Source organism: Felis catus, chromosome A2, assembly GCF_018350175.1.
Source record: "Felis catus isolate Fca126 chromosome A2, F.catus_Fca126_mat1.0, whole genome shotgun sequence".
Lineage (NCBI taxonomy): Eukaryota > Metazoa > Chordata > Mammalia > Carnivora > Felidae > Felis > Felis catus.
The window spans coordinates 101,102,982-101,129,297 of record NC_058369.1 but is presented as its reverse complement, the minus strand read 5'-3'; the positions used below and the strand labels follow the sequence as shown (position 1 = coordinate 101,129,297).

At 41.9% G+C, this 26,316-nt stretch overlaps 1 long non-coding RNA gene across 1 annotated transcript in view; it reads right to left on the bottom strand.

Annotated features, from left to right (window-relative positions):
• Positions 1 to 24,494, bottom strand: part of LOC123383885 — a 146,164-nt gene extending 121,670 nt beyond the window's left edge. The window contains exon 1 of the long non-coding RNA XR_006594226.1: positions 21,213 to 24,494. This is a non-coding gene — a long non-coding RNA (uncharacterized LOC123383885). The remainder of the gene's footprint in view (positions 1 to 21,212) is intronic.
• Between the last annotated feature and the right edge of the window lie 1,822 nt (positions 24,495 to 26,316).

Sequence of the window (26,316 nt, the reverse complement as noted above, 5' to 3'; positions counted from 1 at the left end):
TAAACATGGGGGTGCATGTGTCCTTTCAAAACAGCACACCTGTATCCCGTGGATAAATGCCTAATAGTGCAATTGCTGGGCCGTACGGTAGTTCTATTTTTAGTTTTTCAAGGAACCTCCATACTGTTTTCCAGAGTGGCTGCACCAGCTTGCATTCCCATCACTTTTGTTTTAATCTGTATTTCTCTTTGTTTTGGAGGGAAGTGTTGCTCCAACTACAGCTCTGCATGTCCACAGGAGTATGTATGGAGAACAACACCAAAGGAAAGCAAAAGTCTACATCATTTTCTATAGTGGAGTTGAGTGCCGGAGCTGAGCTGTCTGGCAAGCATGGCTAGACCATGTAGCATCATTTGGTCCTAGTTAATCCTACGCAGTTTCTAACCAAATGCCACCTAGCACATTTTTTAGTGCCTTGGGGAAGTAAGCAGAGAAAGACATTCATTCATTCATTCATCCATTCATTCATTCAACAGTTACTTACTGCCTACATTCACCAGGAAACATCTCTGCATTTATGAAGCTTATTTTCCAGTGGAGGAGAGAGAAGAGTCACATAAATGTCAAATTGAGATTAATCTGTAAAATACTGTGATGTGCTTGGTATCATGAAAGAGGTAAAGAGGTCCATTGTGCTAGAACACATAGTAAATACAGCAAGAGAGAGTAAGCCTCCAATGCTATAGAAGATTGTAATTGTTCATAATTATTCATTCTTTCTCTGTCTTTGCCATGATCCCTGTGGGTAGGGTGTACTTTCCCACACACTTGACTTTGGGCTTAGCTACTGACTTGCTTTGGCCTATGGAATGTGCACAGACATGAGGGATGCCAGGACTGTACTACGTGCTTTGGCCTGTGCCTCTTGCTCTGGACCCTCACCAAGAAAATAGCATGCCTTCACCTTTATTTCTGGAAAAAGAAGATGTAGAGAGCTGAAATGAGCCCAGGCAAGCCCAGCTGGACCAGGCAAAGCTAGCTGAGCCCAGCTGAGCTAGAGACGGCTACAATCCTCATGTCATGTAAACAAGAAATAGATGTTTGTGGTCATCTGCTACTTAGATTTTGGATTGTTTGTTACCACTGTAAAAGTTGACAAATACAAATCCCTCCTCCCAGGCTTGCCTTGGGTGTATGGACAGCTGTAGCTGCTGGCCCAGCTGACATGAGTAAGTCTGTAGGAGATGGCTGGGTCTCTTCCCTTGTGGGAAAAGGCTCTGACATGCCTACTGTTGCAGCTTCTTGAAAGAAGAAAGAGAGAGAAAGAGAGAGAGAGAGAGAGGGAGAGAGGGAGGGAGGGAGGGAGGGAGAGGGAGAATTTTGCTTCCAACCAAGATGAAGTAACAGGGACCAGATTTACCCTCATTCCTGAAACAACCCGAACCAGACAAAATATAGGAAATGATAGTTTGCAGAACACTGTAAATCAGTCAAGGAAAAGCAATCATTCTGGATAAGCAGGAAAGAAAATGGAGTAAGCCCTGCAATTGCCCCACTTTACTGATTTGAGAGCATTTCCAAGCCATGGTGCAAAGAGGGAGAATGAAGGCAGAAACTGACAGACTCCCCGGGGCTGAGTGAATGAACTGAGAGTCCAGGAAGACCAAGGGGACTAGAATTCTGAGGAGGAAGACAGAATGCTGAAAAAGAGACAAGTTCACAGAGTGGGAACTTGGGAGATCTGTGGAGGGTTCCCCTTAAGTATTCAGCTAAGAACTGATGCATGAACGCATATGAGGAAACTACCCAAAGCTGGAAACTGAACCGCCTGGAGGACCTGAGGCAGCAGGTGCCTGGTGCTAACAGTGGGCCAGAAAACAATGCCCGTCACACCAGCCAGACTGGAAAACCTCAAGATTCCCAGAATAGTAGGCAAAGTCCATATTCTGGGCCACAAAATAAGTGCCATTAAATTTAAAAGAACTCAGATCATACAAAGTATGTTCTCTTATTGCAATGAAATTAAATTATAAACCAACAACAAAAGTGTATTTTGAGAAATCTCAGAATATTTCCAAACTCTATAAAACCTGTCTATATCCAAGGGCCAAAAAAGAAACCAAAAAGTAATTACAAAGTATTTCAAATTGAATGAAAATAAATATACAATGTATCAAAATGTGTGGCCTGCTACAAAAGCAGTACTTACGGGGAAATTTATAGCACTAAATGACTACCAGAAAAGAAGAAAAGAATCTCAAATCAATGACTTAAACATCCATCCTAAGAAACTAGTAAGGAAGAGCAAATTAAACCTAAAATAAGTAGAAGAAAGGAAATAGTAAAGACAAGAATGGAAACTAATGAAATAGAGAGCAGAAAATAAGTGAGTATAAAGTTATCAAATTGTTTAATTTAAATAGATGCAGTTCATTGCATATCAATTATATCTCAATAAAGTTGCTAAATATTTTTAAAGTGTCTTTTCTGAAGAGAGAGAGAGAGAGAGAGTACATGAGTGAAAGTGTCTGGAGTGGAGAGAGCACATGAGTACAGCCTGAGTGAGAGAACTCTCCAGAGACTAGAAATTCCTGTGTGTTTGGCATTTTAATGTACATTGTCCCTGTCTAGAAGTAAATGTAGCTACTTTGGTGATGTGTGATCAAACAAGTTAATATCCTTTATTCTTAAGGAGAGAAACTAGGGGGTTCAGAGGAGGGTATGCAGAGGTTCCTTTTATACCACTTAGCCCATAAATGAGCTGGCTTATTTCCTGTGACAACTCCAAGTCCTTCTGAACCCCAGCTTTACTCCTGTTGCCCCCATCTCTGTTAATGGCATTGCCATGTTGCCAATCTTGCCCATTTATTTTCAATTCCTTACCTTCCTTTCATATTTCATAAACCATTGAGTCCTCCCAATCAGACCTCAGAAATTTCTCTCAAATCTACCCCCTTTCTCTACATGCTAGCTTCTATCATCTTCAAGTGCTCTCTTTACTTGTTTTAGTTGTCATGTCAATTAGCACTTCATAGAATCATCAGAAGTATTCTAAGATATAAATCAGATTATTTTCAAAGCACTACTTCCCATTACCTTCATGATGAGGTCCAACCTTCTCAGCAGGGTTTAAAATCCCCTTCACAATGCAGCTTCATGCTGCTCCATCAACCCCTCCCTACCTTATGCTCTAAGCATTCTGCTTAATAATCCCATATGTACAAGTAAGGTTTGTTTTTGGTATTTTTGCCTTTGTGTCTTCATACTTTCTGTTTCCTCTATCTCTTCTCTGCATGGCAGATTCCTACAGATTCTGTAAGACTTAGTTTTAATATTATATCTCTGATGAAGCCTTCCTCAGCTCAGAAAAAATGGTCCCCTTTTGTTTGACCCCCAAATAATATTGCCTAGTGGCATCTACTAATGGCACAAGTGAAATAACTAACTGTAACCTGGGACTGCAGACTTGGATTTCTACAGTGGTTTGGGCTAGGCTGTCACAGAAATGCTAGCATAAAAAGGGAGTAACAGGAAGAAAGAGGGACTAAGTAGGTCAGAGTTTGTAGTACTACCTTTCTTGGAACCACTAAGAGACAAAGACTATTTAGAAATATAGCAATAAAAAATAAAGATTAGCCATTCTCTTAGAATTAGAAGCATGATCTATGTTCTGGGCATTTAGATGCTTGTACTTATTAATCCCACCCACCTGACAAAGAAATAATTTACTTACTGAGAGAGGGACATGTATCGTTCCAATGGAGACTATAAACAGGCATTTAAAAATATATATTTATTTATTTTGAGAGAGAGAGAAAGAGAGAGAGAGGCAGAGAGAAAGGGAGATAGAGAATCCAAGCAGGCTCTGCACGGTCAGCACAGGGCCCAACGTGGGGCTTGAACTCACAAACTGTGAGATCGTGACCTGAGCTGAAACCAGGAGTTGGACACTTAACCAACCAAGCCACCCAGGTGTCCCTAAACAGGCATTTTTATTTTTTTATTTTTATTTTGTTTTGAGAATTCTTTAGTTTTTTTTATTTATTTTATTTTTTAATTTTTTTTCAATATATGAAGTTTATTGTCAAATTGGTTTCCATACAACACCCAGTGCTCATCCCAAAAGGTGCCCTCCTCAATACCCATCACCCACCCTCCCCTCCCTCCCACCCCCCATCAACCCTCAGTTTGTTCTCAGTTTTTAAGAGTCTCTTATGCTTTGGCTCTCTCCCACTCTAACCTCCTTTTTTGTTTTTCCTTCCCCTCCCCCATGGGTTTCTAAACAGGCATTTTTAAATGGGGCTTATGCACCAGGGTCAAGAAGGAGAGTGGTCACTACCTTCAACTGGCCAGTGTAGCCAAACGCTAATTGAAAGCCCATGTACATTTTTGTTTGTTGGTGTTACTAGTACAATTCATTTTAATGAGTATCCATCATTGTGGGAAAAGCCACATGGAATAAGAAGTAGAAGTCGGTAGACAAGTTTCTTAGTTCAACTCTGTTAAAAGATTTTTCAACTGGGGCGCCTGGGTGGCTCAGTCAGTTGGGCGGCCAACTTCGGCTCAGTCATGATCTCGCAGTCTGTGAGTTCGAGCCCCGCTTCAGGCTCTGTGCTGACAGCTCAGAGCCTGGAGCCTGTTTCGGATTCTGTGTCTCCCTCTCTCTGACCCTCCCCCGTTCATGCTCTGTCTCTCTCTGTCTCAAAAATAAATAAACGTTAAAAAAAATAAAAAAAAATTTTTTTTCAACTGATTTATCTGGTTTGTTTCATAAAGAAAAACTATTTCAAGACAATGAAGTTTTGAAACTCAACTCTACAGTAATATTTATATTTCCAATAGCAAATGCTCTGGCGAATGATTTGTAAGTAGAGTTTCGGCACAAAGAAGTGGAAAGTTTTTCTGTGATATATTTGTTACCTGCACTTTCCTAGAACTGTTAGTTCCAAATTAATGAATATCTCTCTTAAACCTGTTTTCCAGTACAAATCCTACCCTTCCGCTGGTCATTCTGTTTTACATAAAGCTTAAATGAGTTTCCAAAATGAAGGAGTTTTCCATTATTTTATTTTGAGAAAAGCTTCCCAAATTAATTACTACAGGATATTGAATGATATACTTTGGTTTTCTGAGCCATAAAATATAAAATAGTCATGAATGCATTAAAAGCCTTGAGTAGGTTTCCAGTATTTTCTGTATGCTTTCTTTAGTTTCCACTTCTACAATGGGAAATCTGTGGGTTTTTGGGGGGTTTTTTGGTCAATTCAAACAACATTGTATAGCCTTTAACAGGGAGGGCTTTTTTATTCTCTAGATTCTCATCATTTTAGAAAGAATCTATATCTTCCTAGAAGAGTTCTTTAGTAAATATATATTCTTTTTTAAAAAAATCAAAAAAATATTTTTGAACCTATTTAAAACTAGAGAATTTTGTTCCTGGTGATAGGGCGACTTTAGTTAGACCAATCCTCTTTCTGGGAACAAGGAAATTGTTGAAAAGAGTAGAAGAAATTTCTTTAAAGCATCAGACTGCTAATGAGATATTGAGCAATAACAAGGCTAAAATCTAAGTGGAAACAGGATATTAGAGAGGTTAGTAGAACATTGGAGCTGGTTTTGCCACACAACACTTATTTCATACATTCTGAAAGAAAACATATAGGTGATAGAAACCATCTACAAGATTAAAAATATACCTAATTTCAACAGGCCAAGAAAAACTTAATTTTTTTGTATTTTCTTATTTAATATGTGCCATTTCTTAACCACCTATAATGTAGTTAAATTTGATGAACAAAACAGTGTGGTGATTGTCATGTGGTCATTAAATAATGTACATCTTCAATTTTTTAATAGAAGTAAAATTATAGGGGCATCTGGGTTACTCAGTTGGTTAAGGACCCAACTTCAGCTCAGGTCATGATCTCACGGTTTGTGAGTCTGAGCCCCATATTAGGCTGTGTGTTGACAGCTCAGAGGCTGGAGCCTACTTCCGATTCTGTGTCTCCCTCTCTCTCTGCCCCTCCCTTGCTCAAGTGCTCTCTCTCTCTCTGTCCCAAAAATAAACATTAAAAAATTAAAAAAAAATAAAATTATAAAAGAAGTAATAGTTGTACAAAAGAAAATGAATGCATGGCATCTCTAGGAAGGATTATAAAGTGGAAAGAGTAGAGGCCCAGGACACACTTCCCAAGTAACAGCAATGTTAGAGGGTTGGAAATTAAAGAGAAGCCTGCTGAGGATCCCCAGAGGGAAAGGCTCGAGAGTCACAACTGAGGTGTCTAAGCAGAAAAGCCAAAGAAGGAGAGTTACTGGTGATAAATGCCATTAGGAAGTTTGGTAAGATTTACATCAAGTGTCCACTACATTTAATGACAGGATGGTCATGGAGATCTTGGCAAGAACACCCTTAGAAGAGTGAATGTTTGGGCTGAAGCAAGACTGAGGTACCTAAACGAGAGAATGGGAAGGAAGTAAAAACAGGAAATGTAGTGTAGTCTTTCAAGTAATTAGGTGGGAATTCAGAGGAAAAAGCCTAGATGGTAGTTGAAAGGGGATAGAGGCTATATCAGTTATTGCTCTGTAACAAACAACCCTACAACTGAGTATCTTAAAACAAGGATTTATTACAACTTTTATGTCTTTGGGTAAGTTGAGTGGTTTTTCTGATCTGGGCCTGCCTGGACCCACTCATGCATCTGGGGTCGGTTGAGGGCTAGCTGATCTAGAATGGTCTTAATTATAGTTTAGAAAGTTGGTTTTCTGTTGGCTGGGATGGGGGAGGTACCTGGACCATGTTTCATCATCCAGCATGCTAGCTTACATGGTGATGGGAGGGTTCTAAGTTAGAGCACAAACCTACAAGATCTCTTGGGGCCTAGTCATGAATTGGCATTCCATTCTGCCACATCTCACTATCCAAAGTGAGTCACAAAGTCAGCCAAGATTCAAGATGTGGGGAAAGAGATTTAACTCTTAATAGGAGGAGCTGCAAAATCCCACTGCAAAACCCACTGGTAGGGGTAAAGAATTGAAGCCATTTTTTGGCAATCAATCTATCACATGGGATGAAGGCTTGTTTTTATATTTGTTTTGTTTTTAATGGAACAGACTTAATTATATTTAAATGATGTTGGGAAAGCTATATAGAGGGAGAAGTCAAATATATGAAGGGAAGAGATAATTCCAAGAAGGAAGTTTCTGAGTTACATGGGGAGCATATGATCTACAGCACAAGTGGAAGGATTAGCCAGAGATACCAGTTCCATTGCAACATGAAGGAAAGAGGAAAAGATGGGTGCCAACAGAGAAATGTATTGATTTGGTGGTAGAAGGTTGAGTGAATTTTCTCTAATGGATCCTTTCAAATGAGAAGACGGCAAAATAATTTGTCGGGAGTGAGAGGAGAGGTGGAAAGCCTGCATGTCTATGGATCTAAAAGGGAAACTAGAGAAATAGTAGGTCTGGTTGAGATCAAGACCATGGCTTTGAAGTTTCAGCAATTAGCATGGTGTTGTGATTTTCTCCAACCACATTAAGGTGCCTAGGTGCAGGCTGGTAGGAGACAGACTATTAAATTCATCCAGTGTCGAAATTTTGTTAGGCCAATGAACTGGAAAGACAATGGAGTAAGGATGTAGTAAGAGAGTGGTAGATGGCTCATGAAATACAAATCAGACTGAGAGAGAAGAAAAAATGGAAGGTAGCTGTATTAGTGTGCTAGGGCTGCCATAACAATACTATTACCTGGGAACCTTAAATGAAGAAATTTATTTTCTCACAGCATTGGAGGCTAGAAGTCCGGGATCAAGGTGTCAGCAGACTTGGTTTCTTCTGAGGCCTCTCTCTTTGGCTTGCACATGGTCACCTCCTCACTGTGTCCTCAGATGGTCTTTCCTCTGTGCAGACACATGTCTGTGTCCCAATCTCCTCTTCTGAGAAGGACACCAGTCATATGGGATATGACACAACCATATCCCATATGGGCTGTGACCTCATTTTACCTCATTCTACCTCTTTGAAAGCCCTATCTCCAAATACAGCCACATTGAGGTGCTGGGGGTAGAATTTCAACATACAAATTTGGGAGAGACAAAATTCACCTGGAAACTGTGGTGACAGTTGGTAAGTGAAGAGATTCAAAGACTGTTGGCTTTGCTGAAGTCAAAGACTTCATGGGAATGGATGAGAACGAATTGGAAGAACACGGTTTTATGGTTAATGAGTAGCATGCCTGAATTTTATAACTTCAGGTTATGACAAAGTGTAAGACAAAGCAAGGAGAGTGGGTAGCTGAAGAAGAAAGAGTGGTCATGAACTCAAGAGGCCAGGATTCTGAAGGGATCTTCCATATTAAAAGAGACGTCACTTAGGTCAACTTGGGATGGAGGGTACTGATAACAGGAGGATGGGTTATTGGGACTTGAAGACTGTGAGAGAATTAGTCCTCAAAGCCCTTTGGTAGATGTGGTGACAGGCTATTCTTCCACAGGGCCTCAGGAGAGATCAGATACTAAGTAAATGGGGAGACTCTGGTCCCTCTGGACCTTCAGACTGGCTTAAGCGTGAGGACTCAGGGGAGACACTCTGAGTGTCTCAAGATTCTTAGATGGGAGACTCTCTGGAGCTTGGAGGTACTCCAGGAATGAGAGGTCTGTGAGATGTTTGTGATGCCCAGGGAAGGGATGGTAGAGCAGGAACATGCTTTGCTCCTTAAGCCGAATTTAAATTTTTTTTTTCAACGTTTATTTATTTTTTGGGACAGAGAGAGACGGAGCATGAACGGGGGAGGGGCAGAGAGAGAGGGAGACACAGAATCGGAAACAGGCTCCAGGCTCCGAGCCATCAGCCCAGAGCCCGACGCGGGGCTCGAACTCACGGACCGTGAGATCGTGGCCTGGCTGAAGTCGGACGCTTAACCGACTGCGCCACCCAGGCGCCCCAAGCCGAATTTAGATTATAATACTATTCCTCACTTTATACCTTTCCTGTCAGCACACAGCAATAAAAAGCAACAAGTAAAAACTGAAATATTGGAAAAATAAATGCTACTCTCCATGTTGCTAAAGCACATATTTTGAATCCTATTCTATAGATTTGCCTTTCTGGAGCCTTATTACTATAGTTACCATGTTTTCCAAACCAAAACTGGAGACCCTTAGGCTGGCAATAGGCAGAAATTCAGATTCATAGTAAAAATAATAGCATATATGAAGTGAATGCATATTATGTGCCAGATTGTTCTCTAAACCTGTTTATTTATTTAATCATCATAACAATCTGCTTTTTCAAATTAACTTTTAGATACTCTATTTTTTAAATTTTTATTTATTTGAGAGAGAGAGAGAGAGAGTGCTTGCAAGTGGGGAGGGGCAGGGAGAGAGGGAGAGAGAGAATCCTAAGCAGGCTCCAAGGTGTCAGTGCAGAGCCCAACACAGGGCTTGATCTCATGAATCCTGAGATCATGACCTGACTGAGAGTGGTAGTTGCTTAACCGACTGAGCCACCCAGGTGCCCCTATATTTTGGATTTGAGCAAGTGGTATGTTTTGCAAAAATGTTTTTCTTCTATACTGTGGGTCACCTGTTCTCTCTCTTAATAGCGCTTTCCACATTTTTTAATCTTATAGTCTTATGTATTATCTTTTTTTCCTTCTGTTTGTAATACTTTTCCTGTTCTGTTTAGGAAATCTTTTTAAGGTAATAAAGATGTTCTCCCATTACTCTAAAAATTTTAATCCACTTGAAATTGACTTTGAGATATAGTGTGAAGTAGAGACCCAGACTTTTTCTTTTCATATTTCTACCCACTTAACTGAGTCCCATTTAATGAAGTGATTCTTTTCCCCACTGTACTGCACTACCCCTTTGTTATCAGGTGAGCAGACATGTGTGATGTGTTTCTAGATGTTTTACTTTGTTCTGTTGCTTTATTTGGTATTGTGAGTAAAACCTAATTTTACAGATGAGGAAATATATGCATAGGAAGGTGAAGTAACCTTAGGCCCTAGGTCATATTACTCAGTCAGTCCACCCTGTCAATCATATAATACGTGTATTAAACATCCCTGAATTAGTGCTTCAAAGAATACTCCCCCATACTAGTAACTGGTATTAGGAATTAATGGAAGGCTCAAGTCTGAGAAGTGGGTTTGAAAAACCATTCCAACATTCATTACAATTGAGCTCTCAGAAATGTTTCTATATCTGTAAAATGAGACAGTGATGCCTATCTAGCAAGTTTGGAGAAAACACAAATGAGATCCTGTATATATTATAACCTAGCACGTAGTGCTGAATGATGATATTTGTTTCCTAGTCCCTTGACAATAATGCCTAAGCCTGAAGAAATTTATAGATGAGTTTTCTGGCATTATATGTTCTGGGCAATTTCTGGATGTTTAGTTGGTTATTGTTTCTTTGCTCTGGAGGTTGTCTCTAGTCTGGGCCTCACTAGGAAAACTAAATAGGTGGGTGCCAATACTTCATGGCAAAGATAAACAGAGAAGGAAGGACACAGCTGAGAAAAAATAACCAGGAGTGTGGCTGAACACCACCATGGCTAGTCATGTCTCTATTTTCATTTCACTTTGCAAGTACTAAGTTATCTTGAGATTATGGATGAAAAATACAGAGAAAGGTAGCAACTTGCCCAAGGCATTATTGTTAGATCAACCTAGGATTAGAATGCACGGTTTGTCCTTCAGCTCAGATTCTCATATAGCCTAAGTTGCTATGAGGAACCATGATCCCTGAAGCAATTTTTTTAATGTTGATTTATTTATTTTGAGAGAAAGAGGGGGAGATAGAATCCCAAGCAGGCTCTGTGCTGTCAGCGTGAAGCCCAATGCAGAGCTTGATCCCAGGATGCTGAGATCATGACCTTAGCTGAAATCAAGAGTCAGACACTTAAGCAAATGAGCCACTCAGACGCCCCACTGAAGCAGTTTTCTAAAGGCAATTTATACCTCCGACAAAAACAGGTCCTCTTACAGAATATTTGTTCTTCCCTTTCCTGCCTCTCACCTTCTTACCTCTTCTCATTCAACTGTTTCCCATCTCAGTATTTCCCACTTCTTTGTCTTCTTCCCATGGTTTCGACCTACCTGATGTGATAACCCTGTGGCATTTCCCTCCAGCCTGATGAAATGCTGCCTCTTGCAACAGCATCAAAAGCACTTAGGAAAAATTGATTGCAGACCTCTGAGAAGTATTTATACAGCAACCTTTAATCCTACTGGCCATGTCTGCAGAAGTACCTCAATTAAAGACATTGTTCACAATGCTTAAGATATTTGCAGAATAAAAATATTCGAAATTTACCTTAAAACTGCATGTGGTGGCACCCAGCCTGCCCCAGTAGAAGGGGTGGGGGCATAAGAGCCCACAGTTCTGTCTGGTGCCCAGACTCACCCCTGCTGTGAACAGGTGCATCCAGGCTGCCACAGACAAATGCTAGCAGACATCTGCATCATCCCACTAAGTCTTCTTGCTCTGATTCAATGCTCCTGAAGCATCTCCCTAATTAGGATTCCCAGGAGATGTGCCCATGGGGAGAAAATGGAACTGATCATGCATTTATTTGCCTAGTATAGAATAGGAGGGACTGACATTTCTTAATTTCAGTAATTTTTTAAAGACTCGAGGTAATGCAATTCCTCTGAAAAGCTGGGAGAACAAAACAGAGGAATAGAAGCACAAAGGATTTGCCCTGGAGTCACATTTCAAACCGATGGTTAATGGGCAGAAGTCATCTAAATAGAATAATAAACATTTAATTGCAGAATGTATAAAGAATATATGAAGACCATATGAAAAAGCCAGAGCATAAGCCTTATACTAACCATTTTTGCCCCTACTTGTAAAGTCTGAGACTGTTTTGCAGCTTTATTAAATGGTATATGCCTCAGGCTCTTCTATTTAATAATTCCATTTTCCCTGGAATTCTCATTCTGAACCATTTTAGGATCTAATAGTACACTGGAATTTTAAGCATGTGACAAGAATGACTGAGAAATTTGGGTTCTGTTCGCTCCCCCCAATGCTTAGAAAGCAATTACAGACATGTCTGGCACCATCTAATACCCAGAACCCCCCACACTTTGAGCAGGATGCAGGATTTCTTAACCTTTGTGTGCTGGCCCCAGACAACTAACGGGGCTTGTGTCTCAGAGCGAAGAAAAATATGAAAACAGAGATGGAATTCATGATAGCTTTCTTCACTCTTTTGAAGGGATCTAGAATACAGGACTAGAAAACCAAAGGTGCTGTCTGTGGTCTAGAACTGGAGACCTCTGAAAATTTCTGGTCTCTGTCCATGAGCCCATCTGCCCCTTTAGCCTCTGCCTTTCCCTCCCACTGATGTCAATGAGGTCGAGGGAGGCCTGCCAGACAGAACCCATCAGGTGCTTGTAATTCCAGGATTACATTAGTATGTTGGCTAGCATGCTAGTTTCTAGAATCCACTTCCCGTTGTCAGTGGCTTCTCAGCAGTGGCTGCAGGATAAAGCCTCACTTAAATTCTGGGCTTATTTAACACTCTGCTGGCTCTGAGCTTCCAGTGCGAGAGCTGCATGATCAACTCCCAGTGGCACTGTGGGGAAGGAAATTTTGCCTTGGTCTCGGTGACATACTCCCACACATCGTCTCCTCCAGCACCAGACATGGCTCCATCGACTACGCATGTAGCTCTCCAGGCCATTTAAAAATGTGGAGCTTAATTATAGTCACAAAAAGACAAATACTATTTTATTCCACTTAGCGGTCGGAACCATAAAGACAGAAAGTATAATGGGGTTGGGGGAGGGGAGACTGGGGAGTTGTTTATTGGTACAGAGTTTCAGATTTACAAGACAAAAAGAGTTACGGGCATGGATGTGAAATACCACTGACTGTACACTTAGAAAAGGTTAAGATGCAAATTTTATGTTATGTGTTTTTTAACACAATGGAAAAAAAAAAAAACCTGGGGCTTCATAAGCATGAAGCTGGGAATGAGAAGACAAGTTGCAAGCAGAAGTGAAGAGAAACTGCCACGGAGGTAATGTCATCTCCTTAGACAACAAGCTTTACTGGGAGAATAAATTTATTTAGCTGAGTGTGTGTAGGGAGCAGAGAATGAACGATGCGTTTCGACCCCTGTTTGGGGCACATGCCCTCACATTCAGCTGCAGAGGACATCAAATCTCTAACCATTATGCAGGGAGGAAGCAAGTTCCCGGTGCCACATAGAGAAACCTAGTAAGACTTGTATATACAGGCACTGTCAACGTGCAAATTTTACTTATTAAACACCTATTTCCTCTGTTGTCCCTGTGCAACTCAGAACAGCAAGCACATAGCCTGGCAATAGTTTGCACACTCTTCCCTTCTCAGACTACAGCGCAAGAGGGTTGGAAACCATGCTTTTTCTTCTGTGCATCCCGAGCACCCATGTGTAAAAATTACGGAGGCTATAAACACAATTTGAAGTAGGATTTGGTGAGAGGAAGCAACGAAAGACCTGGAAAAAAATTTTCCCTTCTAAAATTAAAAAAAAAAAATCATCAATGTAAGAACTATTTGTTATTTGTGGACAATTTTAAATAATGAAAGAAATTAGTGAACTTTCCAAAGGTAACAGCAAAGGGCCCAAATCCTTTTGTCTGCTTTAATATGTGTGATGGTTAATTTATGTGTCAGCGTAGCTTCGCTTTGCTGTCCAGGTACTGGGTCAGACACCAACCTAAATGTTGTTGTGAAAGTATTGTTTTATTTATTTTATTTTAAAAGTTTATTTATTTTTGAGAGAGAGAGAGAGAACGCGAGCGGAAGCAAGCAACGAGGTGGGGGTTGGGGGGCAGAGAGATAGGAGACAGAGAATCCCAAGCAGGCTCAGCCCTGTCAGCACAGAGCCCGATGTGGGGCTCAAACTCACAAACCATAAGATCATGACCAGAGCCGAAGTCAGGAGTAGGACGCTTAACCAAAGATTCCTCTGAAACTATTGTTTTAGATGTGATTAATATTTAATGAATTAAATCAGTAGACTTTGAGGAAAGCAGATTCTTTTCCATTATAATGTTGGTGGGCCTCATCCAATTAGTTGAAGACCTTAAAAAGAAAAGACTGAGGTCCCCTAAGGAAGAAGGAATTTGCCTCCAGACTTGAGCTACAACTCTTCTCCGAGTCACCTGGCCCGCCATGCAGGTTTTGGGTTTCCTAGCCCCCACAATCAGTGAGCCAATCCCTGAAAATAAGTCTCTCTATGTATACACATCCTATTGGTTCTGTTTTTCTGAAGGACCCTAATACAGTATGAACAGTGACCTTTTGCAAACATGATTGGGAACTGACGACGGATGTGTTGGTGTGACTCTTGAGATGTTGAGACTGTAAGAACAAGCTCTAAGGGGAAATGTGGGAGGCACCCGGACGTTTAATCTCCTTCATGGAGTACACATGAAACTACATCCAATATGATCATGCCGGATCTGATTTTCAGCCAACGACCCTCTCTTAGGGAGAAGGTCAAATGTGCACCACACTTAGTTAACTGACTGATTAGCTAGAAAGGCAAAAGTGGCATTTAATCAGAGGGGCATGTCCAAACAAGTAGCAATGTCCTTTTTTCCCCTGACAGCCTAGATTCAGCGAATAATTAAATTTTTATTGAATGCTGACTATATTTAGAGTACTGAATTAGGTGTTGTTGGGATTGAAAAAGAAGAAAAGACATCATATTCCCACTGAGCCTGCATACCAAAGGAGTGAGTTTAAGCCCACATGTAGACAGTAAGTCAATTACAATAATATTCCATAAAACTATCATTGTTAGGGAATGTCAGGTGCTATCCTAAGAACTTTTCATATAATGTAAACTTTTTCATCCAATACCAAATTTTGTTCCAACTTAAAAAAAATTGGAGGTTTTTGTTAAGTGTGTATAATGCTTGTCATTAAGGAAATTCAAAAAGGTTTCTGTATCAGTGAAACATTTTGTTTATAACTCTAAGACTGACTTGAGTCACTTGAGAAACTTGAACTCGGAGTTCTAAAGGAACCAGGCCTAGACTTTTCTTTTTTTTTTTTTTTTTAATTTTTTTTTCCAACGTTTATTTATTTTTGGGACAGAGAGAGACAGAGCATGAATGGGGGAGGGGCAGAGAGAGAGGGAGACACAGAATCGGAAACAGGCTCCAGGCTCTGAGCCATCAGCCCAGAGCCCGACGTGGGGCTCGAACTCACAGACCGCGAGATCGTGACCTGGCTGAAGTCGGACGCTTAACCGACTGCGCCACCCAGGCGCCCCTCGACTTTTCTTCTTAAGACTTACATCCTAACTTACATAAAGTTCATGTTTCTTATCATCAATCTTTTTTTTTTTTTTAAGGAGGCTCCACACCCAGCATGGAGCCCAGTGTGGGGCCTGAACTCAGGACCCTGAGATCAAGACCTGGGGTGAGATCAAGAGTCAGGTGCCCCTTATCATAAATCTTAATAGATGTTTATCATGTAGCAGCTATTACTGAGGACACAGCCTTCAGTTTACAAATGCCAGAACTCAGTTCCTGGAGGTGAAATGATTTGCTCTCAGTCACTTATCTAATTACTTCAGCTAGTTATACAGTAAAGTTACTACTCAAAGCTCCTACTACTTCTAACTCCAAGAAATGTGTTCTATTGGTTGGACTGCTCTAGGTTGTTGCTCAGGGTGTCTAGAAGTGGCCTACGTGACCTGCCAGGAGTCCTTGGCACACAGCCCATTCCCAAAGGCTGGTCCAGCCTCAGGGTGCTGTCCAATGTGTGGTTTTATAAGGCCTCAGAGCCTGATACTGAAGAAACTGTGATTTCCGGCCTCTCTGGCCTCTCTTTCTTACATTACACATGTCCAGAAGGGTGGATCAGCTACAAGACAGACCCATGGGTTTAGTTGACTCTGGGCAGCCCAATTACCGTAACAGAAACTCAACTTTTATTCTGCACCAGGTACATAGAAAATACACTAGAAATAGTGTCACTTAAGTGTCACTTTAAGTGTCAGTTTAAGTTGAGCTGTTGGAGGAGCTCTCTACCCAAGTATCTTCAAAGTTTAAATCCACAATCAAACTTTTACCTGTTTTCCCCACAACTTCAGTTGAGATCCACAGAGGCCCTTCCCAGTCCTCTGTGCTCCAGAAGCGGACTATAACTTAAGAGGGGTCTGGAGCAAGTTTTGTTAGGATTTATACCCATTTCCATGCATGATGCTATAAATACTGTTTACAAATACCGCTGTTATTTGTAAAACACCAATTCCTCTTTACATCAGGACTAAATATCATCTGTAATTTTCACAACACAATCTCTCCTAATTCAGCAGTAACTCCAGACCCCTTAGGAATTTGCCTAATGGTCCAATGTTAGAGAGGGAAAATGATGTATCTCAGAAGGGAACCCAGAGGCCTTAGTAGGCATTAACATATTTGGTGAGGGCAGGCAAAGGTGACCCCATAAGTATTTCACATTTCCCACCAGGATATAAAATGAGGGGCCCAAAACCTGCTTTATGGGGACATGGGCTGGACATTCCCTGAGAAAGCATGTTCTATAAGAAACAAGGGGTCACCATGGAACAGACCAGGTTTTGTCCCCTGTTTAACACTCATGACTGGTGTTTATCTCCGAGTGGGGCTAATCTTCAAGTGACTCCAGCACTAAATGTGTTGATTAAATCACTGACCTAGCCCCTGGGTCTTAGCCTTCCACCAGGGCAGCCCCTTGTACAAAGGTCTGCACTGCCTTTTGTCCTCACGTGGTGGAATCCTGGTTTCCTTGCCCGCAGTCCAGTTTCCTTTCCATACTATCTCAGTGCACCATGCTGACACTCACAGTTACCTCAGTGACCCAAACGAGAAGGGAATGCAAAGACTCCCAACACACTAAAGCATTAGTTCAACAACATCACACACAGGCAGAACACTGACACATATTTTACCCACTTTCTCATGGCAAAGGACATCTGTGTTTCTTTGATGGATCTGGATTCTTAAAAATTTCATTTTATTTATTTCACATGCCTTTCTAGTCCTAATTCCCTCATGTCCCCTCTAATCATAAGAGTGTGAACCCAAGTATTCCTCAATCCTTCTGAGGAAAACAAAAAAACAAACAAAACCCAAAAACCAAAACCAAACCAAAGACTACATCCTTGGAATCTCTGATTCCTCTTATATCCCATATGAAAGAACTAGCCTCTCTGAGTCTTAATTTCCCTTCTGTCCCCATCTAGCATGTGGCGACTTGGTTCCTAGCCTTGTAAAGGGCAACAGTCATGCTTGCTTCTGCTTGATGTTTCTTTTTTTTTTTTTTGAGTTATTTTTCGTATTTATTTTGAGAGAGAAAGCACACACACACACACACACACACACACACACGTGCACACATACATGCATGCATGAGAGTGGGAGTGAGGCAGAAAGAAGGAGAGAGAGAATCCCAAGCAGGTTCCATGCTGACAGGGCAGAGCCAGACAAGGGACTTGATTTCATGAACCAGGCTTGATATCATGACCTGAGCCAAAATCAAGAGTCAGATACTTAACTGACTGAGCCACCCAGGCACCGTTTGATGTTTCTTTTTAATCATGGGACTTAGACTCTTTCAGATATAGCAGAGGGGCTGGCTGGTGTAGTTTAGATGATGGTCTCCAGGGAGGGCAGATATTCATGAAGCCCATTGTGTGCTTGGATCCCAGAGCTTCTGAGACGTGGATATCCAGAAAGCCAGAGGGAGAACAGCAACCTCACCATTCAAGATACAGAAGTTCTGCTGGTGATGCAGATGTGGTGCCATCTGCTCATCTATTTCAATAGCTGTTTGAGTAATGCTTTGTGTTGAAGTTGATTGTATAAGGCAATTAGTGGTACTTGAAAAACGATTGTGAAGATACGAGTCTGCTTTCACAAGCCACGGGTCCTCACGCATTCTTTTTTACATGTGTGAAATGAAGGTCACAGCTTAGATCTAATTTTCATGCCTGCCTTGGGAATTCTAGAATATCAGAGGCAGCTGTGAGTCCAGTTTGCAAGCGGACATACTCAGACTTCTGTGAGAAAAGGCAAAAGCAACTTCCAATCTGATTCCTGGGGTTAGAGTCACTCACGGGCGCAGAGGATACATGCAGGCAGCTCCCAGGGCTTTCTCATGGAGAACTGGGGCTCAGGGAAGCAGCAGGGGCCACCTGTCATTTCCGTAACAGCGGAGATGTGAAAGGACAAACCAGGTCAGAGGTCATCAGGAAAAGCTGAGTGTCAAAAGCTGGAAAGACCGTTCACAAATGGTCCTTGTTAAGGATAACAGGTCCACAGAGTCTAGGATCAGTTAGAATTATACTAGATCAGACTGAGAACAGGATGGGAATGAGTGAGGAGAACATGATACCTGCCGAGTTAACTGCAGAGTGTTGGTTGTTAGCAAGAAAGTAGAAGGCGGCTTGGTTGGAGCCACTCAAAGAACCAGATGCAGGACTACCGGACTACGCAACAGCAGAACCCCGAAAGGTATGTGCTACGTGGCAGCTGGTAATGACCTTCAAATGCCCTCTGGCCTGATTCTTGGACATTCCTGCCAAGTGAAATTTCTCTAATCCTGAGGCAAAATTTCCAGCACTCTATGTCCACGAATAGTTTCTGCAGCAGCTGGACAGCAAGTGGCAACGACACGAGGAGGGAAAATATGAGTGTACAGATGGCTGCAGATGTTGCTAGGTGATTAGTAAACAATGATAAAAATGTGGCCATGTACCCCCAGCCCAAGAGACACAATGGCTCCTAAGAAAACCAAACAGCACTGACAGGAAGTGGGGACCCATTTCTGGGTGGGGATGAAAACAGTGCACACCTGCCTGAGCACTCAAGCTCTCAGCTGTTGCAGCCCTGTGAAGGCTGGGAGGAACTTCTCAGACTCCCACAATCCTTTGACACTCTTCCCCCAACCCCCAGCTCCAAGGCACAATATAGTTGACTCTTGAACAGTGTGGGGGTTGGGGTACTGACCCCCCGCACAGGCAAAACTCCATGTATGACTTTTGGTTCCCCCAAAACTTAACTACTAATAGCTTACTGCTGACCAGAAGCCTTACTGATAACATAAACAGTCGATTAACACATATTTTATATGTTACATGTATTACATACTCTATCTCTTACAATGAAGTAAGCTGGAGAAAAGAAAGTATTAAGAAAATGATAAGGAAGAGAAAATACATTTATAGTACTGTACTGTGTTTAGCAAAGAAATCTGCATGTAAGTGGACCAGTACAGTTCAAACCCGTGTCGCCCAGGGTGCATGCTCCCATGGCCACCCCTGTTCTCACAAGTTACACAACAGGGCTCAGCAGAGTCTGACTCCTGCATGCCTACCTGAGTCTTCTACACCTCTTTCTGGTCACTTCCTCTGTACTCCAGCCACACTAGCACCCCTTCTGTCCCTCCACAAACAAGATTCTTTCCCATCTCAGAACCTCTGTTCCTGTTGTTCCCCTGAGGGGAAGGTCCTCCCTCCAAATCCTCGTGTGGCTGGTTTTGTCTCCATCTCCCAGGTCTGGCTCAGTGGTCTCCCCTGACCTCTATTGTCACCCTCCCCCACTGACTCATTGTTACCTCCTCACAATGTTTGTTTACTTTCTTTTCTTTTCCTTTTTTTTTCTTTTTCTGTTTTTTTTTTTTTTTTTTTTTTTTTTTGAGAGGGTGTGGAGCGGGGGAGGGAGAGAGAATCTCAACCAAACTCCCACACTCAGCACGGAGCCTGATGCAGGGTTTGATCCCACGATGACCCTGGGATCATGACTTGAGCTGAAATCAACAGCCCTAAACTCAACCAGCCGAGCCACTCAGATAGCCCTGTTTACTTTCTCTGATCTCTTCTGAGGGCACGTGCCTTGCAAGTCTCACTCACTGTATCACCAGAATGTAACACAGTGTCTTGTGCATGATAGGTGCTCAGATAAATCTATATAAGTGAATGGATGAATGGGAGAATTCTCAGGAGGTGGAGGATAGGATGGGAGGGGTTGGACCAGCAGGTGGATTCTCTGTTCAAGGAATTCTGAACCATCACTTCATTCTTCATCCCCTGTGGCCATTCCTCTCTCCCCCCACCCCGCCCCACCGCCCCCAACCATTGACTTGACATCCTTGTTCCTATTATCTTGAGCTGGTTGAGGTACCAGAAGAGGTCATGGCAGTCACACACAGCCTTTGAGCATACATGGAACAAGCTCCAAGGTGCTGTGACATAAAGGGATTGGCAAGTGCTCTCTGACCCAAAATATTTATTCCATCTGCTTGCCACATTGTCTTTTTCTTTTTTTAAATTGAGATCTAATTGACATCACGTTGTCTGAAATCCTTCCATTAGCATCACAGTCACGCTTTTTACTCTGGCTAAGACTTTCGACTAAGACGTTGCCTCCCGAGTCCTCCTTTTTCCAAATGTGAAAAAGGGAAACACAACAAGTTGTCACCAGCTCCTTACAATTAACTGCACAGAGCACTGGTTGGAGCTGCCCCATCCCGGGAGCCGCCTGATCCTGCCTGTGACTAAAGCAGAGCCAGGTGGAGCACCTGATAAAAAAAGTCCCAAGAGACCTCCACCTCCACCCTAACGACAAGCCCAATATAATATGCTACAAAATCATCTTTCACAAACAAAACATTTGAAGCAACTGGTGAATGGAGTCCAACCGAAGCCCAACATAGCCCAGCGCCAGTTCAGCTACAGATCAGATTGCCGGGCCCCCCTTGCGACACCCCCTCGCAGGTGGTGGGCCAGCTGTAAGAGTTTAGCTTCATCTAACTTCTCCAGCAAGTCTCCTCCACAAGGGTAAGGATGACAGGACTGGGCCAGATAACAGCCCTGAACCTGCCCAACCTGCCCAACCTGCCTCACAAGGTCATTATGAAGATGGAATATGATAAAGACTGTAATCTGTCCTGAATTACACAAACATAAGCATTGCCAGTGACTTAAGCAGTTTTGCCCGGGGCTCTTCTTTCCTCTCTCAAATTACTTTGAAGAGTTTCCAAGAAACAAACAAACAACTCAGCCCAGATGGACACAACTCTTGGAACCAGCACAATGTAGGCTGGCACTTCAGGTGTAACTGTCAGTGTTTGTTCACCAACTTTGAAAATCACTCTTTTTAAGAGGTAACACTTTACCCCTCCTGTTCTTGGGCTTCTCACTTTTCCTTCGCCCCACCCCCACTCCCCACTCTCTTTCTCTGTGTAGCTTCCAAAGTCGGCCCCACTGACCTGAAGAAGCATCAGTCTTGAGCAGCAAGCCAGCTCTCATCCAGGTCGACCTACAGGAACCTGCCTACTTCCTGGGGCACTGGGGTTCTGCCAGCGCCTGTAGGAGGCTTTACTGCAGTCCTCCGCAAGCCTGTGCTCACGCAAACCAGCCAGCCTTTTCACGCAGGTGTTTTCACTTTGTAATACACACTAGCCCTTTAAATGCATCACGCCTAGTTTTCATTTATGCCTGAAGTTTTTTGCTCTTGATTTTCTTGCTTTATTGGGTTTGGTTTTCAAGCCAGTAAAATACATGAAGCTTTCTATTTTAGTAGCTAAAGCTCTGGAAGTGTTTGTTTTATTTTATTTTTTGTAGCCCATGGATTCTTTTCCACAGCTTTGATCTAATTCAAGATCTAATCCATCTAGTCCCAGAGATGGACTGCACTCATACTTACTTTAGGCAGCATAACCAGAGCAGCTTACTAATAATAACTAGGAAAGAGTTCATTCTGAAGAAAAAAACATAAAGTCATAAAGGAAGGGCAGGGACTGGCTCTTCTAACACACCCATTTTACAGATGAGGACAGTGAGGTTTGAAGATCACTCAAGTGATTTGACCAAAGGCACACCACTATGTAAGACTAGCAGAGATGGTCCTAGAACTGTGGCCTGTGCCTCCGGCCCCACATCATTTCCACTGTGTAGGAGGACAGGGCTGCTTGGGCAGGGACAGCCAAGGTGAGGAAGACTACACAACTAGTGTATCACTTAGGATTAAGTTCAGTTGTCAAACAACAGGAAATACGTGCAAGACGGTAAATATATATATACATATATATGTATACACGTATATGTATATATATACGTGTGTGTGTGTATACACATATATATTTCTACAAAAAGAAAATCAAAAGGTAACTAGTCCAAGATGAGCGTGGAAGCTCCATTATGTCATTGGGCAATCCGGGTTCTGTCCAGCTTCTCTATCCACCTTCTTTAGTGGGTAATCACTGTCCTTTTGCTGTCAGGACAGCTACCAGATTTCCAGCCATCATAGCCATGCTTCAGGCAGGAAGAAAGGGAGGAACAAAGGGAAACAGACACTCAAGCTAGTGGAGTTAGTTCACTTTCAAGGACTTTCCAAAAGTCCCATTCCATGCTTTCTGTTTGCCCTTAATTGACAGTCCTGTGCCATATGATTATTTCCACCTTCAGAGAAGGTAGACACATTATCATCTTGGATAAAACTGGGGTTCTGTGAGTAAGGACGAGGAAAACATCTTTAGGAGGCAACTAGCAGTCTCCCTGAATGGGGAGGGTTGGCTTTAGGTGCCACTAGGGATCAATCCGTTTCCATCACATGGGAAGAAATGTGGAGGAAAGAATCAAATCCAGTGGGAAATGTTCAGGCCACATTTGACTTAATCTCTTGGTAGTCTTTCAAATACTTGATCGCTCCCTCCTTGTGAAGCCCCTATTTTCCCTCTGGTTTCCAGGAAATCGCGTCCTGGTTTCCTCCTCTGACACTGGCTTTTTCTTCTTAGCGTCCTTGGCTGGGTCCTTTTCTCTCCCTGACCTCTGCTACTGAAAAAAACAGGGCTCAGGCCTTAGACGGCTTCTCAATCTAGTTTTCTCCCTGGAGGTCTCATCCAGCCCCTGATTATATATACTTTTTATATGCCAAAGACTCCCCATTTTTTAAATCTCTATTCCTGTCCTCGACCTTCTAGTTTTATCTCTCTGGTGGCCTAAAATCTCCACTTTGAAGTTAGTAGTCCTCTCAATACTAATAGACACAAAACAAAATTTTGTATTCAGCCCCCAAAATGGATTTCTTCCTGTGTTCTCCTTCTCTATAATACCAACACCATTTACACACACATGCCGAAGCTTCAGGGTCACCCTCTTGCCCAACGACAGACCTTCAAAGTGCATCTGGAATCTGACTACTTCTCACCAAGTGCAGCGCTACATTCCTGGTCCAAGACACTGCCAGGTCTATGCAGTTGTCTCTTAACTGGCCTCCTTGTGTAATGGTTAATTTGATGTGTCCTCTTGACCGGGCCATGGGACCCAGATATTGGTTAAATATTCTTCTAGGTATGTCTGTGAGGGTGTCTTTGGATGAGATTTATATTCAAATCATAGACTGAATACAGCACATTTCTCTCCCCAATGGAGGTGGGCCTCATCCAATCCACTAGAGGCCCAAATAGAACAAAAAAGGCTGAACAAGGGAGAATTCGCTCTCTCTGACTGCCACTGAGCAGGTCATTGGTCTTCTCTGGACTGTGGACTTTGACTTGGGGTTCTCCATCCTGTGACTGGAGGATTCTTAGCCTCCATAACTGTGTGAGCCAATTCTTTATAATAAATAAACACATAAATGAATAAATAAGGTTAAATAAATTCTGTTGGTTCTGTTTCTTTGAAGAACCCAGAATAATACCCCTCATCTTCTATAGTCAGTTCTTCCCACTGAAGCTAGAGTGAGTCTTGTTAAATAATAAATTCAACCAAGTCCATTTTAAAGACCTAACTGGATTTATTGGTCAATTCATGATTGGAGCAGCATCCCACCTAGCAAGTAGAGGCGAGTTCCATCAAGATGCAGGAACAGGAAAGGTTTTTAAAGGTAGAAGTGGAGTGGAAATAAGGAAATTATGAGCAATGAATCCATCATTCTAGGTGAGGTTGCCCTCCTAAGGGGGACAGAAGGGGTCTAGCAGGAAATTTCTTAGTGCTGACTAGGAAATTCCCAGGTTGACTGGTTAAATGTTACATTCCTGGGAAGTTGAAACTGAAGTTAGATTTGGTATTAAGTCTTGGTTTACTGACTTGTGGCCTAACCTAAGAGACACAGTTTGGACCTGTGGTTTTCTTTTTAACAGCCTAGTAAAATGTAAATCAGGTTATGTACTTTTGCTCAATACTAGCCAATGGCTTATAGGATCTTCATTATCCTTTCTAACCGCACCTCTATTTTTTCCCTCACTAATACTTCTCAAGCCACACTTGTCCTGACTGTTGTTTGTTATACACAACAAGCATATTCCTGCTGAAAAGTCTTTGCACCTGCTGTTCCCTATTCCTAGAATGCTTTGCCCTCAGATCTCCACATTGTTCATTCCCAAAGTTGATTCAGCTCTCTGTGCCAATATGTCCCTTCAGACAGATGTTCCCTGCTGGCCTGATTCTTGTCATTCTTCATCCTCTTACTCTTCCTCATTTTATTTCCAAGGCATCTATCACTACCTAATATTATATATATTTTGTACACATTGATTTACTTACTTGGTCTTTTTTTTTTTTCTTCCTTCCTCTTTCTTTTCTTTCCTTCTTTTGCTTTCTTTCTTTCTCTCTTTCTCTTTCTTTCTTTTCTTTTCTTTCCTTTTTTCTTTCTTTTCTCTTTCTTTCTTTCTTTCTTTCTTTCTTTCTTTCTTTCTTTTTCTTTCTTTCTTTCTTTCTTTCTTCCCTGCTTGCTTACTTGTCTTTTCCATGAGAATGTATGCTCTATAAAAGCAAGGACTTGGTTTTGTTCAACACTACTCTATCTCTAATGCCTTGTTATGTAATAAGTTGTAATGAACTGAACATTTATGTCCTTCACCCCTCTAGGGTCATATGGTGAAGCCCAAAAGCTTAATGTAATGGTATTAGGAGGTGGTGTCTTTGGTACTATAAGGGTAGAGCTCTCATGAATGGGATTAGTGCCCTTATAAAAGGTATCCAGAGATGTCTCTCACACTTTTGCTGCCATGCAAGGATACAAGAAACAGGAAGCAGGATCTCACCAGGACCCAACCATGTTAGCACTCTGATCTTAGACTCCTAGCCTCCAGACCTATGAGAAATGAATGTTTATTGTTTGAGTGACCCAGACTATGGTAATTTGTTATAACAGCCTGAACTGACTAAGACATAGGCATTTAATGAAGATTCCTTGAATGAATGATTGAATTCATAACAGAAAAAAATTGTTTAGGAGACATTAACCATAATATGGCTTTTGAGTCTTTCTTAGGGAGACTTATATAGGGTTTTAGAACACTATTCTATTTTTTTAAGTTTATTTATTTTGAGAGGGGGGAGGGGCAGAGGGAGAGTGAGAGAGAATCTTAAGCAGGCTCTGCACTGTCAGCACAGAGCCTGATGTAGGGCTCGATCCTACAACTGTGATAGATGATATCAAGAGTCAGACACTTGAACCAACTGAAATACCCAAGTGCCCCTAGAGCATTATTCTTTAACTTACACAGAAATCCAAAGAGACAGGTGGATCATGTGGGAAATAACATAATAGGAATCCTCTGGTGAAAGACATAACGTGCCCTATTTACATTAATACTAATTTCTTCCATCTTATAAAGGGCACTGCTGGCTTTCAACAATATAATCCCTATCCTGCAGGTGCTGGAAATTCTGGAAAGTAGAATGTAAAGGTGCTGCTTTATCTTTCAAATGGCATTGAAAATATAATGCAAGTCTAAGCCCAAGAAACATGAGAAAGGATTATGTTTTAATCCACAGAGGCTGTTGCTACTCTTGAATTTTAGGAACTGACTGGGTTCCTAACATCAAACTCTCTCTAGCAGAAGGGATAAGGACACCATGGGCTTTCTGACCAAGCTGCTTCTTGAACAAAGATTTAGGGTAATTGTAAGAAGGGTACATACATAGAATAAGAATCAGAGTATTAGTGTGGCAAGCTGAGAAATAAGAGCAATTAGCCTGATGGTTAAGGTTCTAGAAAGGTCAATGAACCACAGTGAGTCAGGTCCTATATGACAGTGAAAAATATACCTGATCAGGAAGCATAAGGCAGGCTGAGGGCCAAGCACAAGCTAGCACAACCACTCCCCACCACCCCCTGCCCCAGGTAGGATATGTGCCATATTCCTCAGCACTCCTGGCTGCCCAAGAACAAAGGAAAGGAAAGAAAACAAATGTTTAACTGATAGATCACAGTCATGCAGGATGTGAGTCTCCATCAGTTTACAAATGTCTTAGTAAATTATAAGAAAAAGGCAATCTTATCAATAGCCTTATAGTACAGCCCCTCCCTAAGGAATGTGCTGAAAACCTCAAGACAAGGGAAGGCAACCTGGCTCAGTGCGAGTG